At 37.1% G+C, this 18,145-nt stretch overlaps 1 protein-coding gene across 4 annotated transcripts in view; it reads right to left on the bottom strand.

Moving 5' to 3' along the window:
- IGFN1 (immunoglobulin like and fibronectin type III domain containing 1) overlaps nucleotides 1-18,145 on the bottom strand; it is a 65,753-nt gene that overhangs the window by 46,468 nt on the left and 1,140 nt on the right. The window lies entirely within an intron of this gene.

Here is an 18,145-nt window from a genome sequence, read left to right as displayed (position 1 = left end):
GTCTGTAGAGCTTAGAAAACTATTTCTTGATTTAGGCATTGGCTTGCTGACTGATATCCGAAAAGAGGATGGGCCAGAGATGTCAGTGCCTTGGTCTTTTCATTGTTGGCTGCTACTTCCAGGCGGATGTCAGGTAGTACAATACCGACTAAACAGTATAATTTCTACAGTGGCGTGGTGCACAGACATCCTGTGATAATGCAGCATGTCTCATTAAGAGCCACATCCACTGTTTTAACATGGTAAGATGCGTTCCACACTGGGCATGGCTAGATGAGAAAGTCTTTTAATTTTTTTTTTTAAGAAAGCTATCTGAATAGCCAGAACATAGGCAAAATTCTAAACAAGAGCTTGCATTTGTCTCTTGAGAAAGCAGTTCTAAGCCTGCATCCTCTCTATTCAAAGGAACATCTACTATTCACTTACCACCCAAGAGAGAGGTTACTGAGGCAGGGCTGAACTGGGATTACTAGTACACAGACAAGTATAACTTGTGTCCAGATAGTGTCCCATTAGCAGCATGGTGTAATGGTTCGAGCATTGGACTCTGACTTTGGCAACTAGGGTCCAAATCCCTACTTGCTATGGAACCCCACTTCATGACCAAGATCAAAGCACACTCTGCCAGAAACAAAGGAGATAAGAAATAAACATCTTCTGAACAAATTTTACCAAGAAACCCACAATATTAATTCACCATAGGGTCACCATAAAGTCAGAAACAACTTGAAGGCAGTCAAAAAGAGAAAGCACCCATATTCCTCCTAACACATAGCAGGAATACCCATTATCCTTGAGACTAGATGATATATATTTCACAGAAGAGATTGAGTTTATTCCATGAAGATACATTGCTCTCTACATGCCTCCTTTCTATACACAACACTTGTCTTTGGATGAGCTTCTTATTAGTCTAAAACAATTAATTACCACCATCATGCTGCATCTCCCTTTGTGAATGAATTTAAGAGTGTTGCTCTTGTAAAAGTCCATCATGCCAATTACAAATCAGATTTAATTTTCACCAAATTAAATGATGGGGAATTAACTGGAGGGGATAAATAAGTATCAAATAATTTAAATGTTTAAGTACTTAAAACTAAACAATTAGCAGAATATCGTTTTTTGATCTGTGAGGCTAGGGAGGTATATTATTAGAAATCTTTAATGCATGGCACCTAAAAATATTTCTAGTATCATAAAACCTGAAACTGAATACAAAATTATTAGATAGAAGTGCTTAGCAATATTATGTCCAATGAGCCTACTCCTCAATATACAAACACAGTTAAGTTCCACTGAATCTAGTAGGTCAAGTATAGCAGATGATATCACTACTTATTTCCATGACTAGTTGTACTATTAAGTATATTGAGGCAGCCACCCTGTTCGACGTATTTTGAATTGAGTGAAAAGGCAATGGCAATGTTCACACTCGCCTCAAACAGATATGAGTTCTTTCCCCCACCGCAGGCATTATTCCACAGATATATAAACCCCACTTTTCTAGTTTACATTGTAAAACCTGACACCAACCGACCTCACAACCTCTGAGAAGGCCTGCCATAGATGTAGGTGAAACGTCAGGAGAGAATGCTTCTGGAACAAGGTCATACAGTCTAGAAAACTCACAGCAACCCAGTGATCCCAGCCATGAAAGCCTTCAACAATGAATCTTCTTCATTACTATGAGTGATCTTCAGGCGTCTGTGCCAAAGTAACTTTATTGACTTTGGATATTAAGTACATTTACTTGAATAGTTGGGATGAGACATAATTTATTATTACAATCCAGGCAGCAAAACATCTTGGGACAGCTCCACTTGAAATTAATCCACATGTTGAAGGCAACAGAATAATTTTCTTAAATATGCCATGTCGAAACTAGCCCTGAATCTTGCAACAGATCTATAAAGGGGTTTTAGCTGTGATTAATGGAAGCTTCATGTTTTAGAAGGAATGCTCCTCTGAAAATCAATTGCCAGGGGAAACCAGCATAGCTACCATTGGATGAGAAAAACAATAAGTGGTGGCAGTTATCAGCTGCTACTTTCCTTCTTCCCATTATTCCTTCTATCCCCCCCCCCTCCCCAAAATACCATTCCTCCTGCCTTTCCCAGGACAGTTAGTTATTTATTGGAGAGGACAGTGGAAAGCGAGTGACAAAATAATCCCATTTGGAGTTCTTGCTTGCCTCTTCCAAAGGTATGGGTCCTTGTTTCCATGTTTTCCCTCTTGTTTTTTGATAGCGTAGTACAATTTAGGGAGATTCTGGGAGTTTTCTGCTCTATAAGATTGATATATTTGATTTAGCTTCTTTCTTAGCTTTGAGCATTCTTTCTGTGTGTCTATGGCCCCCTCTCCTTGGTTTTGGATCCTAAGTCTGCCTTATTTATTTATTTATTTATTTATTTATTTTCATCATTTATATCCCGCCCATATCAGCCCACAGGCGACTCAGGGTGGTCTACATATCGGCACAATTCGATGCCATCAATACATACATTCAAAAGCAAAGACAATTAAGTGCATTTAAACAAAAAAGACAGTGCAATAACAATTTAAAAAGAGCTATATCCTCTCATTCCAATCCTCGTCCGTTTCATCGTCTTGGCCGCTCCTGGGTCATTCTCCATCTCAAGCTTGACTATCTATTTTGGGGTTCCGAATGCTTGCTCGAAGAGCCAGGTTTTCACTCTCTGCCTTCTAAAATTTTACCTGAGACAATTAATTCATCGGTGAGTTGTGTGTATTTTGATACTGCTTCCTCTGCATTTTGTTTCTGCTATGCTTTTTCCCAACTCCACCAGAAGCATGGGGTCTGAATTTGCTGGGAGTTTGTTTCGGTTTTTTGTGCCCCATTTAAGTCTGTTTTGTCTTATGTCTAGAGTGGATTTGTCTAGATAGTGTTGTTGGCTTAAGCATTCCATGTTAGGAAGACCTACTGTGTATAAGATCGGAAGATGGTCACTTTCTGTTCTGGGTACTGTGGTGAAGTTCTCTATATATTTATAAGTGTGATTTGCTACTAGCACATAATCTATTACACTGCTTTCGCTTCCTGATATATAGGTAAATTCCGCACAATTCTCAAATTTAGGGTCACCATTTATTATGCTCAAGGCTAGTCTTGTTGTCATCTGTGCTAAGCATGTACCTTCAAAGTTGATCTTGTTATCCTTAGATTTCCTATCAATTGACAAAAGATTGCTCTGGTTAATTAAGAGCTTATATTCAAACACTTCAACACAAGATGTGGAGTACAAGGCAACCTCTCAAAACCAATAGCAGTAAATAGGGGTGTGTGCCAGGGGTGCATCCTGGCCCCTATTCTGTTTAACCTATATCTGAATGACCTGGCCACCCATGTTTCACTACCAAATGGACATCCCCCTAAAATGTCATCCACCAATATACCCCTATTGTTGTATGCAGATGATGCTGCCCTCATATCTTACATCAAGGTAGGACTCAAGCGAGTGCTGAGTGCATTCTACCAATACTGTGAGAAAAACCATCTAAAGATAAACTATAGTAAAACCAAAATCATGGTCTTCTCAAAAAAGTGAGCCAGGCATAACTGGTACATAGGAAATAACTTAATTGAACAAGTTTCCAGTTTAAAATATTTAGGAGTTACCTTCCAAGCCTCAGGTACCTGGGGATGCCACCAAAAAATGGCAGTACAAAATGCCCTATCCAGTAGTAAAGCAATAATTAGCTTTTTCTACACCAAAGGCGGCCAGTATATACCAGCTGCAACAAAGGTCTTCCAAGCAAACGTAACAGTCCAATTATTATATGCAATTCTGGTATGGATCACAGGCTTCACATCTAAAGTAGAAAAAGTTCAATCAGGGTTTCTCAGAAAACTGTTCGCTGTCCCCAATGGTGTCCCATCTGCTGTTTTAAGACTGGAATCAGGAACAGCCTCACTCGAATCACTGGCTTGGAGAAGGACCCTAGGATATTGGATGGAGAGGGTGCACAAAGGGCCTGAAGCGGGATACACAAATCTGATTTAAAAAGACCTCTTTAAATCCCACAGAATCAAAGCATTAAATCAGAAACTCAGGCAGATGGTCCTCTCAGAGAGCACACTGAGCGGTTTTGAGTATAAAAAGAGAATGCAGATCTTAGCGGAACAAATCAGTGACATAGACAAACAGGACTCAATGACTCTGGCGCGCTCCACATACTCTCCATTGAGTATAGGCCTAACATTTAATTCTTTGGGAGTTGCCAAATACCTAGAAAATTTAAACATCCCAAAATTATGTCTTGCTTTCAGTTGGGCCAGATTTAATGCCCTCAAATCAGCCATAATAGAGGTAGATACAAAGGGACTGATTATGAACATAGAGTTTGCCCTTGCGGGGAGGGTAAAATTGAAACTGTAATACATGTACTTTTTATTTGCACAGTTTACAAGGATAATAGACTAAGGTTAATATCCCCTCTACTCACCAAGTGGCCAGGAAGAACTCTAAGTTGGTACTGCACTACTGATCTTGACAAAAGGGTAACGGAACAGGTGGCCAAATTTCTCTTTGCAGCGGCATAAAGCCGCAAGTGCTTCGTGAATAACCTGTAAACGCTAAGAGTGTAACAAAGAATACTCGGGAGACTTATTTTTAATTGGCAATCAGTTTCTGTTTTAGATTATAAAGACAGCCATTCAACCGATAGCGAATGGTGATACTTGTTTTCATTAATGATAAGCCAAATGTGATGTTATTAATTACTTAAATGTTGTATTTCATTATTCTACTTTCACTTGACTTAGCCGATGGTTTGTTGACCGAAATAAAGGCTACTGACTGACTGACTGTTTCCATGTTTTGCACACAGGATGCAATATAAATATTTGTTTGGCACACAGTCCCACTAGGCTCAGGTAGTTATGTGATACGATAAATTCAATTAGCTCACTGGCTGAATTATGAAAATCTTGTAATGTTGTGGGAAATACCATGCAAAGACAGCTATATACAAATATTTGTCCGAAATATGCACCTGCAAATTACTTTAAAAGGATCTTCTGAAAATGCCGGCCACAGATGTAGGTGAAACATCAGGAGAAATGTTGCTAGAACATGACCATATAGTCCAGAAACCACACAACATCCCAATGATTCTGGGTGTGAAAGCCCTCGACAACATACTTTAAAGTATTTCCATGGCATAGGACAGAGAGGCAAACAGATGCCTTAGAAGGCTGGTCTTTCTCTATCTAAGCAATCTGAAAGTGTGTATGATCTTTTGGAATACTGATCATAGTAATGGTTTTATTTCATTCATGACTTTTGTGTATGGTACTACTTTTGGTTACTCCAACCTGTGATACAGATCTTTAAGATCAAAAGAAGTTTCAGCTGCTGAATTTCACAGCCTATGCACCAGATGCAAGCATTGCCATTATAATTTAACTTTTCCTCATTTACCTCTTCTAGCTTCAGCTATTTTTAGGTTACAAAAAGTGCTTGTACTTCTTGCCCCTGGGGATTAATGCCATAGAGTATGGTTGCCTTCAGACTCTGCTGATTGGTTATCCAGAAGCATCATAAAAGAAAGGGCAAGCTATGCTAAATGGATCTTGCACCTTCTTGTGTTTTTCTGTAGCTCTAACAGAGTTGGCAACAATATGTTAAAGCCAACAAAAACAGAAAGGAATTATCGTATTGCTTTTAACTTTGCAGCTGAAATGGAAGATTAATATGGCATTGGAATTTTTATTTTTTAAAATAATTTTTTATTAAAGTATTTGAAAATAACATCGAAAGAGGGGGAATATTCAAAAAAGAAGATAGTAAAGTAGGAAAGAAAGACACAAAAAACCACCCCTCCTCCCCCAAGTCCTCCAAAAAAAAAAAACCACAAAAAAGAAAAAGAATAAAAGAAAAAAGAAAAGAAAAAATAAACTCTAAAAATAAAAACAAATATAATAAAAATTGACTTCCATCTCTCCATCTGGTGTTGTATCTCCATTTTACTCCTTTTGTATCTCCATCTAAATGTTCCCCTTATTTACTTATTTTTTTCTTTTTCATAGCTTTCATAAAGAGTCCAATCTGTCCTCTTTATCGGATTCCCGGTATTCTTTTTCAAGAAAAAAGTTAGCTCGTCCATTTCTCTTATTTCTCTTATTTTCCCTAACCACTCTTCAATGGTAGGGATATCTTCCTGTTTCCAAACTTTCGCCAAAGATATTCTCGCCGCTGTTGTAGCATAAGTAAATAGTCCGTTCTCGTCTAATTGTAATTCCAAATCCGTAAATCCCAATAAATAGTATAGAATTTTTATTTTATTTTAATTTTATTATTACTATTTTTATTTTATTATTATTATTTTAATGTCATTTTGATAATGTTGTTGTTGTCTGATGTATATGTTTTGATTTTATTGCTGTATTTTGTTGTCTGGGCTTGGCCCCATGTAAGCTGCTCTGAGTCCCCATCGGGGAGATGGTCGCAGGGTAGAAATAATAATAATAATAATAATAATAATAATAATTATTATTATTATTATTATTATTATTATTGTGTCATGAAGTAATAATAGCAGAGGCTTTTCAAGAAAATTTGATTTTTTAATTTGTGGATTGCCTGTTAGTTATTGAAATTAGCCTGAACCAGGAAGCTAACTATTATTTCAACCTTTGATTGTAAACAATTTAAGTTGACGTGTCTGGCTGTAATGAATGCTGGTCAATTTGTTTACAATGGGTTTTTTGTGTGTTTAAAACACCTCTCTATTAATTTAGGAAAGACAAACCAACACAATAATATCAGACGGCACATAACACGGTTTTTACAGCTGATTCAACACAAGAAAATATAATAAGTAAATCTGATCTGGATTTCTGCATGGATATAAAACAGAAAAGAACCATACTGGGAAGAATATTATATTTCTGTTTATATCTTAAAGAATATGCATATGTATGTTTTTCCATTGTGAAATGGGCAAAATGTTTTGACACTCCCAGTTTTGCACAATATTAGTATATTTGTGTTGATTGAGACAAGATTTCACATTGAATTTATTTATTTCTTGAAAAACTCCATGTCAAGTCTTGGTCCTTTTATGTTAATTGATGTAAGTTTCATCCTGGTTTTACTTTTATTTTATTTCAGTGGATGTCATCCTGAAAGACTCATTGTGCCAGGAGTGGACAAAGTATGGTCCTTAAGATGTTGCTGGACTGGAATCAGCCCTAAGCAGCCAAGCCAATAGTGAAGAATGCTCAAAGCTGTAATTCAACATCTGGAAGGGTACATGTTAGACGCATCAGCATTAGACTCAAGGCACTATAAACATCACAAAAAGCCACACTGCCATTGGGTAACTTTATTTAATTAGCAACTAACAGTTATGGTACCAACACAAAAAGGACACCACCCCACGTTGTTTCAGCATTAGGTTACAGTCTTACTGCTACACCAGAACATCACTTTCCTTGGCAATACAAGAGAAAAGCTCCTTCGAAGTTTAATTTCACCATGTTGGAGGCTTCGGAGGGAGTGGGTGTTACCGATGGAAGGAATAGAATTTTAAAACCATGGAACCCTCATAAAAACAGATAAGTAGACTTCTTGGTTTAAATTTAAATAACTGTGAAAGAAAGATATTAAGAATGGTTACTGCACATTTTGGCATAAATCAAATTGTTAGTCTCAGGCAGAGTAGATTAATGGAATCAATAGAACTTACATAAGTGTGGACTTAGCAAGTTCTTATTCATTTGTCCATTTTAGTTAGGAGTAATAATGGTTTTAGTCCTTTGTTTGCAAACCACATACTGAATGACTTTGTAAGGTAGACTTTCAAACACAGACCCCATCTAATCTGATCATTTAATGTAGTTTGAAGCTAGCTAGCTCCAAACTGCAGTGGCAGACAACAAATTCCCACAAAGTGTAAAAAACAATACCCTTAATATGCATCAGTATCTGTGGTTTGGGTAATCATCTAGGCTGCAAACTGGTTCCAGGATTTCCTGTGTCATCACCTGCCCAGCAAAACCATTTTCTTCAATAATGATTTGAAATTGCATCAAATTGTGAGTGTAGATGGGACCACTATCAGATAGAAATTACATAATTGATTAATATAGGTTACAAACTAATCAACTGATATTTTAGGGAATAATTGATAAAGTGCTCTAATGTGCGCTATATGGAGCAGGAAAATTACACCATATTTTATTAAAGATGGATGACCAAACAAATCCATGATAGAAACTCCTTAAAAGCCAAATAAAAATAAATTCTTGGTAAGGTCATCCAAAACCTGCGACAAAGGCTCTGCTTGGTAGTGGTTTCCATTCTCCAGAGCTACCCTTGTAATCAATTAGATCTGGCATCTTAGATCAATTATTAGGGGCCCAGGAATCTATCAGGTGTGACTGGTAAGCCTATCCAACAAAGGTGTGTTTGCCTAGCAGTGGCACGAAATAAGGCATCACTTAAATTTCTTACATTGCATCCCAACATACCATATTAGGAATATGGAGTTGTGGATCTACCAGAGGGCATTTTATCAGGAACATGTATTTGACCCTGATATCCATTGTCCAGGAAAACAGTTCTTCCTTCATTTGCTGATTAAAGTCTAGCATTACACTATTCCCAAACACTATTCCCAAACTCATGTTCACAATTTATCTTCTGAAAAAATAACATAGTGCATGCTATAGCCAGTTCAAAAGTGGCTATTCATTCAGTTCTCCCAGTATCCGAGTTTTAATTTCCCATGGATTTAAATGTATCTGTCCTCATCTAGAAATTACAGATTTTTAAAGCTTTATTTTCCTTAATTGTGTAAACTAGTAATAAAACATTCAGTCCCCTTTCCTCTTGATTTTCCTGGTTCATATAAATTCAGGAGTAAAGGTTGAAAGGGCATTAGATATGGGTTTAAACTTTTAAAGCACTAGATCATTTGAGGCCTGTTTCTTTATGAACCTGTATGAAATTTATGATCTCCAGAAACATGCCCCCTTGAGAATGCCATCACCTTTCAAGATTTGCTTGACAGGCATGTGAGATTTGTATTGTTCATGTCATTTGGGAAGGTTATGAAAACAGATATCTTCAGAATCATCTTTTTTACTGTTTTCATGTTTACTGATTATTTTAATTATGGTATACTAGCCGTCCCCTGCCATGCGTTGCTGTGGCCCAGTCTGTGTATGTGTTGTGTATGTATATATGCATATGTGTGTGTATATATATCTGTGTATATGTACATATATGTGGTTTTGTGCATGCGTTGTAATGTGTTTTGTTTTTTATTTTTTGCTTTTTAAGTCCCTTCTGCTGTGTTTTTATGAGTGATGGTCACTTGTTGGCCTGATAGATATATTGTGTCCAAATTTGGTGTCAATTCATCCAGTGGTTTTTGAGTTATGTTAATCCCACAAACGAACATTACATTTTTATTTATATAGATTAATATCTTTATTCTTCTGTTAGTTACATTTTTTTAGCCACCGTGTTATTTCTCCTCCTAAATAGAAGCATGTGATTAAAATGAAATAAATAAGTAAGTAAGTAAATAAGTAAGTAAATTTTAGTGGAAAGTGTTACAGATTCATTTCACAGGGGCATTTAATAAAATCAATACGGTGGCTGCCAAAACATGAAGGACAATGACACAGTTAAATTGGAGTTGGAACTGTTATACCAAGGAACAGGTAAAATCCACATAAGATCCATGGAAGAACAGCAAGGTAATACGACAGCATCGACTCACCTCTGATTTTTTTTTTTTAAATATCCAGGAGGATCTACATTCCCCCAAAGACAAATGATTTATCTGGCTGTAGCATATCTGTTTCAAACTGACTTGTATTGTTTTGTAATCCCAATTAAGTACCACATTTGGGCAGATATTTAAAAAATGGAGTGCCTCTCTTGTGTTTCATGGGAAATAAAAATCAGAATGATGCCATACATCTTTAGCAGCAGTTATTTCAACATGTCTGCAGACTGCAGCCAGGAAATCAGGAGACGCTTACTTCTTGGGAGGAAAGCAATGACCAATCTTGATAAAATAGTGAAGGGTAGAGACATCACCCTGGCAACAAAGATCCGCATAGTAAAAGCAATGGTATTCCCCATATTCACCTACGGATGTGAGAGCTGGACCATATGGAAGGCTGAGCGAAGGAAGATAGATGCTTTTGAACTGTGATGTTGGAGGAAAGTTCTGAGAGTGCCTTAGGCCGCGAGAAGATCCAACCAGTTTATACTTCAATAAATAAAGCCTGACTGTTCATTGGAGGGAAGAATAGTAGAGGCCAATATTAAGTACTTTGGCCACATCATGAGAAGAAAGGAAAGCTTAGAGAAGACAATTATGCTGGGAAAATGGAAGGAAAAAGGAAGAGGGGCTGACCAAGGGCAAGATGGATGGATGGCATCCTTGAAGTGACTGGTTTGACCTTGAAGGAGCTGTGGGTGGTGACAACTGTCAGGGAGCTCTGGCGTGGGCTGGTCCATGAAGTCACAAAGAGTCGGAAAAGACTGAAGGAATGAACAACATGCATTTCAACATGCATTTTTCATATATCCAATCACACCAGTGGAAAAAAAATGAACTGCAACAGAGAGTGCCCCATTGTTCCTTTAACCTCAAAATTAAATTCAACAATAATATTAAAATGGCAGTAAAATTTTCTATTCTTTATTTTCTTTAGACTTCAAGTCACACATTGAGATTATTGTTTTCATAACACTTGGACAACAACACTAAACAAAGGAAGCAAGATTATTTCCAGGTTGCTTTAGTAGTATGTAGCATAATGATGTAACACAATTTTTGCTCCTGGGTTCATGTCATTTACTAATTGGTTCTATCATAAAAACATGGAAAGGTATATTAAACTGCAAAAACTTTGTTTTTGCAGGACATCCTGCTGCACATTTTCCTGTAGTTTTCAGTGAAGAGTCTCTACCAATTCAACATACTGGTAGATTGTGGCAGCCACAAAAATAAAGTTTCTGGAGTATAACAACTACTTTCAAAGTATGGCAAGTACTGCACACTTAAACAGGAAATATTTATTTATTTCATTTATGTACCGCTTTTCTCAACCCTTGGTGGGGTGGGGATTCAAAGCTGTTCACAACAAAGTAAATGGCAAAATTCAATCCTCACAAAGTATAATATATAACACATAAGTAGAATAGCACAGAGTAATAGATTAAAACCAGTAAACTATAAATATCAAATATAACATAAGCAACACAACATAGAACATTGGACATTGCACCAATCCCAAAGTTGTTTTGGCTGCTTCATCTCACTCTCCAAATGCTTGTTTAAAAAGCCATAGTTTAAGTAATTTCCTGGACACCAGGAGGGAGGGGGCCAATCTGAACTTGCTGGGGAGGGAGTGTCACAGCCAAGCCACCACCACTGAGAAGACCCCATCTCTCATCCGCACCAGTCGCACCTGCAAAGGCGGTGGAACCTGGAGCAGGACCTCCTCAGCAAATTTTAATGTTCTATCTGGCTCAAACTGGGAGATATGTTCAGATAGTACTTTCAAACCAGGAACAGGGGTTTTTCCCAAATTTTGTTATATATGAACTATAGTAATTTTTATTAAAATAGTTGTACATCACTTTTCATGGCTAATTCAATTTCCTCAATAATATATGATAGAAATGTTTTAAGCAAACAAAAAACATAAATATCAAGCAAAACAGACTTGGAAGCAAGAAGAAGTGGGCTATTATTACTATGATTAGTAGTAGGAGTAGTATTTATTTATTTGAACCAAGCTTGGCACACAGAACTCCCATGACCAACAGAAAATACTGGAAGGGTTTGGTGAGCAGTGTCCTTTGGTTTTGGAGTTGGAGTTCACCTACATCCAGAGATCACTGTGGACTCAAACAATTATGGATCCGGACCAAACTCCACACAAATACTCAATATGTCCAAATGTGAACACTGGTGGAGTTTGGGGAAAATAGAATCTTGACATTTGGGAGTTGTAGTTGCTGGGATTTGTAGTTCAACTACAATCACAGAGCATTCTGAACCCCACCAACATTGTAATTGAACCAAACTTGGCACACAGAACTCCCATGACCAACAGAAAATACTAGAATGGTTTGGTGGGCAGTGTCCTTTGGTTGTGGAGTTGTAGTTCACCTACATCCACAGATCACTGTGGACTCAAACAATTATGGATCCGGACCAAACTCCACACAAAGACTCAATATGTCCAAATGTGAACACTGGTGGAGTTTGGGGAAAATAGAATCTTGACATTTGGGAGTTGTAGTTGCTGGGATTTGTAGTTCAGCTACAATCACAGAGCATTCTGAACCCCACCAACGATAGAATTGGGCCAAACCTCCCACACAGAACCCCCATATGGGCCACAGCAATGCGTGGCAGGGGACGGCTAGTCAATCATAAAAACATTTCCTTTATAACAATTGTCATCTGGTCCAATTCACTGCTCAGGTGCCGTTATATCCATTAGCCAAAAGCCTGTTTCCACAACCATGTCTTCAGTTTTAAGGCCTGAAGATCAAGTAGAGCTCTGGCTGGACCACATAGGAGGCATAGCCATCATCAAAGTAGTAGTAGTAGTAATAGTAGTAGTAGTATTACTACTAAATTCAGTGTTGCTGACTCCTTTGCAAGTAGATAAACAACTGTAGTCAAACCAGTTACAATTAATTCTTGATTCTTTCAGAATAAAGAGAAAATAACAAATAAATAAATACAGAACCTAAGTAATAGAACTGATCACTAACTGACCCACCTAACACTCCATTCTATCCCACCTTTGTATTGGTTCACAAAGTTGTAAAAACTATATTTGTTTGGTTTGCGTACATATTTGAGTTTTCATTGAAGGAATAACTCTGGGATTACTGGTTGTTCTATTTCCTCTAGAATTTGCCATCAAATTAGTTTAATGTGTTGAAGTTAGAAAAATGAAGTTCAGCTATACTGATCTGTTTGTCTATAGAACTCAATAAGTTTCAATGTTTGTGCCTTAAAGATAAACACATTAGTGATGACACAACCTTTGGCAGACTACTACCCAATTGCTAATTATTGTGTGTAAACAGGAAAAACTGTCGAAATTAGCAAGATTACTGAAAACACTTCCCAAAGGAGAACATTCTCTGCCTTTTATCTTTAGGAACTATTTTGTTTAAAATTAAGTTAAGCACAAAATAGTACAAAATGTTGGAAAGTACAAAATGTTAGAAAGTCCAATCTTGTTTCTGTTGAACAATGATAAATCCTTTGGAACAGAAGATGTATTTCAAATATTCAGACTATCAGAGCCCAAGCCATATTGCTGTCAGAGGCAACGCAGGACATCCTTCTCAAAGTCAAGGGATACAGTACCTCACAAATCATATGATTTTGTTATTTGGGTTAGAAAATTTCACAAGCACCTGTCTTGCTTCCCAGCAATAAACATCTATGAAAAATTAAAATAATTAGACTTTGATGCCAGATTTTGCCTGTCATGAACTGGCAGCAAAGGGATTTGAGGTTGCCCCCACCTCCCCAAACCAGCTGATGGAAGCGGTTTCATGAGATACACGTACCCTGGACTCTGAGCAACATCTAAAGGCCGTGTCCATGAAATACAAATTAAAATATCCTGAAAAATTTAAATCACCAACAAAACCAGAGTTGTCTAAAGGAATGGCTAAGCCATTAAGGCAGTGATTCTCAACCTGTGGGTCCCCAGGTGTTTTGGCCTTCAACTCCCAGAAATCCTAGAAGTTGGTCAACTGGCTGGGTTTTCTGGGAGTTGTAGGCCAAAAACATCTGGGGACCCCAGGTTGAGAACCACTGCATTAAGGGAACAGTTACTAAAGATTATTCTAAATCTTCCACTCAGATATAAAATTATTTTTAAATAAGGGTTCTTTGATCACATACATTCTATCCTCATGGCTCAATGTTTGGTGTTAATCCTTTCTTTTATTTGATGATGTTTGTTCCCTTGTTATTTGCCATACTGCTTGCATTATGTACATAAGTGCTGTAAACATTTAATGTATTATTGCCACCTGTACATGGGCTAACAAAATCTTCAATAAAAAATAAAGATAAAATTACTTTCAAACAATTAAAAAAACAACCCAGTGGCTCTTTCTGCCCCGCAGTGACTTGACATTCAGTTGTAATCATGATTGATTTCCACAAGTAAAAGGTCTCATGTTAAGTGAATAACTAAATGTTCCAATCCTCAGGACAAGTTTACATGTAATGTGGAATTTTTGGCTGTGGATTTCCCAATATTTTCATTTTTATATTGAATAATCTATGGAAGGAAGGTCAGAGATACATCTCATCAGGGCAGCAGTTCTAAAGGATGGAAGTTGAATCCCTTCCCCATAAATCAGCATGGGAATCCATCCTGCAGCCTTCTAGATGAGGTTGGATTGAAAACTCCAGCATTGTTTATGGTGGATAGAACTACTGCGGGTAGCTATCCAACAACATTTGGTGGGCTATTTAATTCTATTTTTTTCCAGATGTAAATTTCCAGATGTAAACAGCACAAACAAAATTGTTAAAAATTGAGGGAAATAACTGTATCTATACAACTGAAATGAAATATCAGATTGAAGTCGCTAGAATATGATCATGATCTTTCATAAACGATATGGTTTTGCTTAATCCAAGATGCCATGACATCAACTACAGTGATTCAAATGTGTTATTATGTTTCATTAAAATTCCCATTCCCTCAGTGTTTCTCCTGATTTTCTCTCTTCTTGTTTGCTTTTTTCCAACTGCCCACACATTTCAGTAATGGAGCACATTGTCTCCTAGATTTTTAAACAAACCTTTCCATTTTGACAGCTATTTTCAGGCAGCAAGACTAACTACTGATAGTGAAGGGAGCAGGGGACACTGCTATAGGCAGTTTTGGTATAATTGCTGTCATGGAAGATTTTCCACCTGGAAAAAGTTTCCGAACCTCTCTTAATCCTTTATAGTCGTTCATATAGACACCAGAAACCAGAATTCTTCTGATCCTGGTCAATTTCAGTTCTCAGACAGTAAATAGAACCAGAGATAGTCTGGGAACTTAAAACCATTTGTGAGAAAGCCAAATTCCCCCAGACTGACCTTCTTCCATTTCATATACTGTCTTGCTCCTCCCAGCTGGGACCCATTAACTCTTGGATACCCACTGAAATGCAATGAAGAAACAGAAAGGCGCTATGTACGTTTAACAGCCGCCATGAATTTCAGCGCACAAGTTACATGTGACCAAATGTGCTATGTTGGCGTCAGTGAAAAAGGATCAGGGAAAATAACTGCTGTGTGGTGTAATCCCATCACCCCCCCGTCCTCTCAGGATTAAATTTGACAGCAGTTAGGGTAGAGGTAAGATTCTTGACAACGTCCTCCATTTTCTGTACTATGCAGACTTTATGCGTCATTTATTACGTCTTTCACTATGCTCAAGGCGCATATCAATCCTCCCCATATCAATCTATCCAGATAGTTCAAGTAGTGCCGAATTGTAGTGATGTATGATCGTTTACCAAGATTTCTGCTATAACTCAAAGTATCTTTCAATCTCTTAATCTGGTGAATATGAAGTTAAACTCGGTTTTATACTTTGACCAGTCAAGTTTACAGAGACATCCTTTGTAGCAATGATAGATGAAGACTATGATCCATGCTTGACAGAGCTCCTATGGGAAATGACAACCAGGAGAACTTTAGCATATTGGAATTCAAGATGAGTCTTCAAAAACATTCATGGAATGGGATTTCAGAATTTCCATTTGTACGAAGTTTCTCCATATATATTATATATAATGGGTATATTTTTATAGTGATGATTAGCACATTCTGAACACAATTTGCAACACAGAAAATTTATACAAGAAAAGAATATATAGAAGAAAAACTTACAGGCAGACCAACATTTTCCTGAAACTTATACTTTCATGTTGAGGAGGTGTTACCACTTGCAAGTCCCCTTAGATGTAGCGATTACTTCCTACTACAACTTGGGATGCATGTGGGTGTTCATGGAGGTGATCATGTTGTCCATGAATTGACAAGATGATCTGAATTCAGCACATATCATTTTTTGTAAATGGTAATGAACATAGAATGTTGTCTATAGAATTGAGATGGTTGTGAGCATTTCCATGGTAGCTAGAAGGCACGAAAATAGCAGAAAGTTTTGCATGAAGCAGCAAGCCCTTAGAGATGGAAGTTTTTGTTTTTAATTGAACTTTTTAGCTGTAGAATTTGAAAACATTTCCCAAGTTATTTTGAGAAGTGTGCTCTCAAAGGTTATTTCTTAATCTTAAGATGCAAAGGTTCTCAATGTCAGAAAGTTCTATGTATCTATGACATATAAACAAAAAAGACCTGCAGCATCCTATGGCTAAAAATATTTTTATAACATGAGCTTTGGTGGGTTAGTCTTTGAGATGCCATAGGACTCTGTTGTTGTTGTTGTTGCTGCTGCTGGTGTTGTTATTTTTGTTGTGCTGACAAAGGCTTTGGAAATTATTTAACACATAAGTTTGCCTACAACCTTTCCAAAGCATTTGGAGTTGGCATCTCTTCTGAAACTGATTTAACATCCTAGCCTCCAACTAAAGAGGTGTAATTGAAAAGAACACTTGTGCAGGAAATAACCTTCCAAAAGAGACTGTTACTGTTATTTAGGTCATTAAATTGTCTTGATAAAAGACATTGCTGTTTGTTTATTCTGTTTATTTAATTTATCCTCCACCTTTCTCATACATGGGACCCAAAATAACTATTTTTCAGGTTATTTTTTCAGAATACAAAAATCACTGTATTCAGAGTGATACTTCCTCCCTGGTTTGCACATGTTTAACCATTGCCTACCTCAATTAATTGTAAGTTATTTTAACTGATTAGCCAGCCAAATAGTTGTATTCACACAGGATTAAAAACAATATTTTTGAAGAAACCAAATTAGGAAAAATAAGCTGAGGAAGATAATTAACAGATTGAAAATTTTCACTTGCTATTCATACATTTATTTTAAAACTCCAATCAACATTATTTCTTTTTTTGTGGTTTATATGAGCACAGTTAGCATTCCTTCTGATGAGACAATTTGTCAGTTTTCACATAACTTTTCCACAGTTCAGTCCTAGTGTATTGGGCTGTAACACATTTTAGGGATGCCCAGATTCATCTACCCCAAGCTGTTCATTTACAGATACTAGAGTGTTGAAAATAACTGAAAGTTTTGCATTCATTCAAAAACATGTTTTGAGTAATGTCAAAATAATTGTGGGTTTGCTCCATCACAAATGTGATGCAAAAGAAAGCAACGTGCCCTTGCACATCTCACAAAACCATATCTTGAGATGAAATATTGACAGTGGTCTGGCCAGAATTCCATGTCCATAAGATAAAATGGTCTCTGAATGAAGAACATTCATTTACACATTGGCCATAGCTGAAAAGAATGACTTAGCATATGCTTTAAATCTGGTCTTATAGCTCCTGAATAATGAAGAAAATACTTTTGAACGCCGCATGCAATAGGAATTCAGAGTGCTTCTAAGAACAGGTGGTCAACTTGCATTTTAGAGATCAGATGCAAGAATTGCATTTTTAAAGAGTTCTAAAGTTTAGAATCCCTCCCAAGTAAAGAATGACTGTGATTCCAATATCCTTGCACAGCTTAAATTGTATCTCTGTGTGTTTGCTGTTGGTTGTCAAGGGGCAGGGATTAAAATCTAACCTCACAAATGCAGAATGCAGCAACATGCAGTTTCCAAGCTGTAAATTAGCTCCTTCCTTCCCCGTGACACACAGAGCTTCTGCTGTTCCCTCATTTAAAATTGATTTAAATGACTGACCAGTGTTGTTGGCCAACTTGATATGTGATTTAGAAGGTGCATGGTTTGCTTTTACACCTGTCACTCAGCTCTTCTTCCCTGAATACCCTGCTCTTACAACTTCCACTCTTCCCATGTCCCTGCCTAAACATCATGTCTAGTTACCATTTTCCTAGATCAAATCTTTAAAAAAATATTTTTAGATCACAACACTAAGAATCCTTAAGCCAATTCCTATGAGAGTATAACTTTAAAATTCTCTATCCTACTATTGAAGACCAACCAAT

The sequence above is a fragment of the Anolis sagrei genome, chromosome 4 (genome assembly GCF_037176765.1).
Source record: "Anolis sagrei isolate rAnoSag1 chromosome 4, rAnoSag1.mat, whole genome shotgun sequence".
NCBI lineage: Eukaryota > Metazoa > Chordata > Lepidosauria > Squamata > Dactyloidae > Anolis > Anolis sagrei.
The sequence above is the reverse complement of the archived record's forward strand: the minus strand, read 5'-3'. Positions and strand labels throughout refer to the sequence as shown.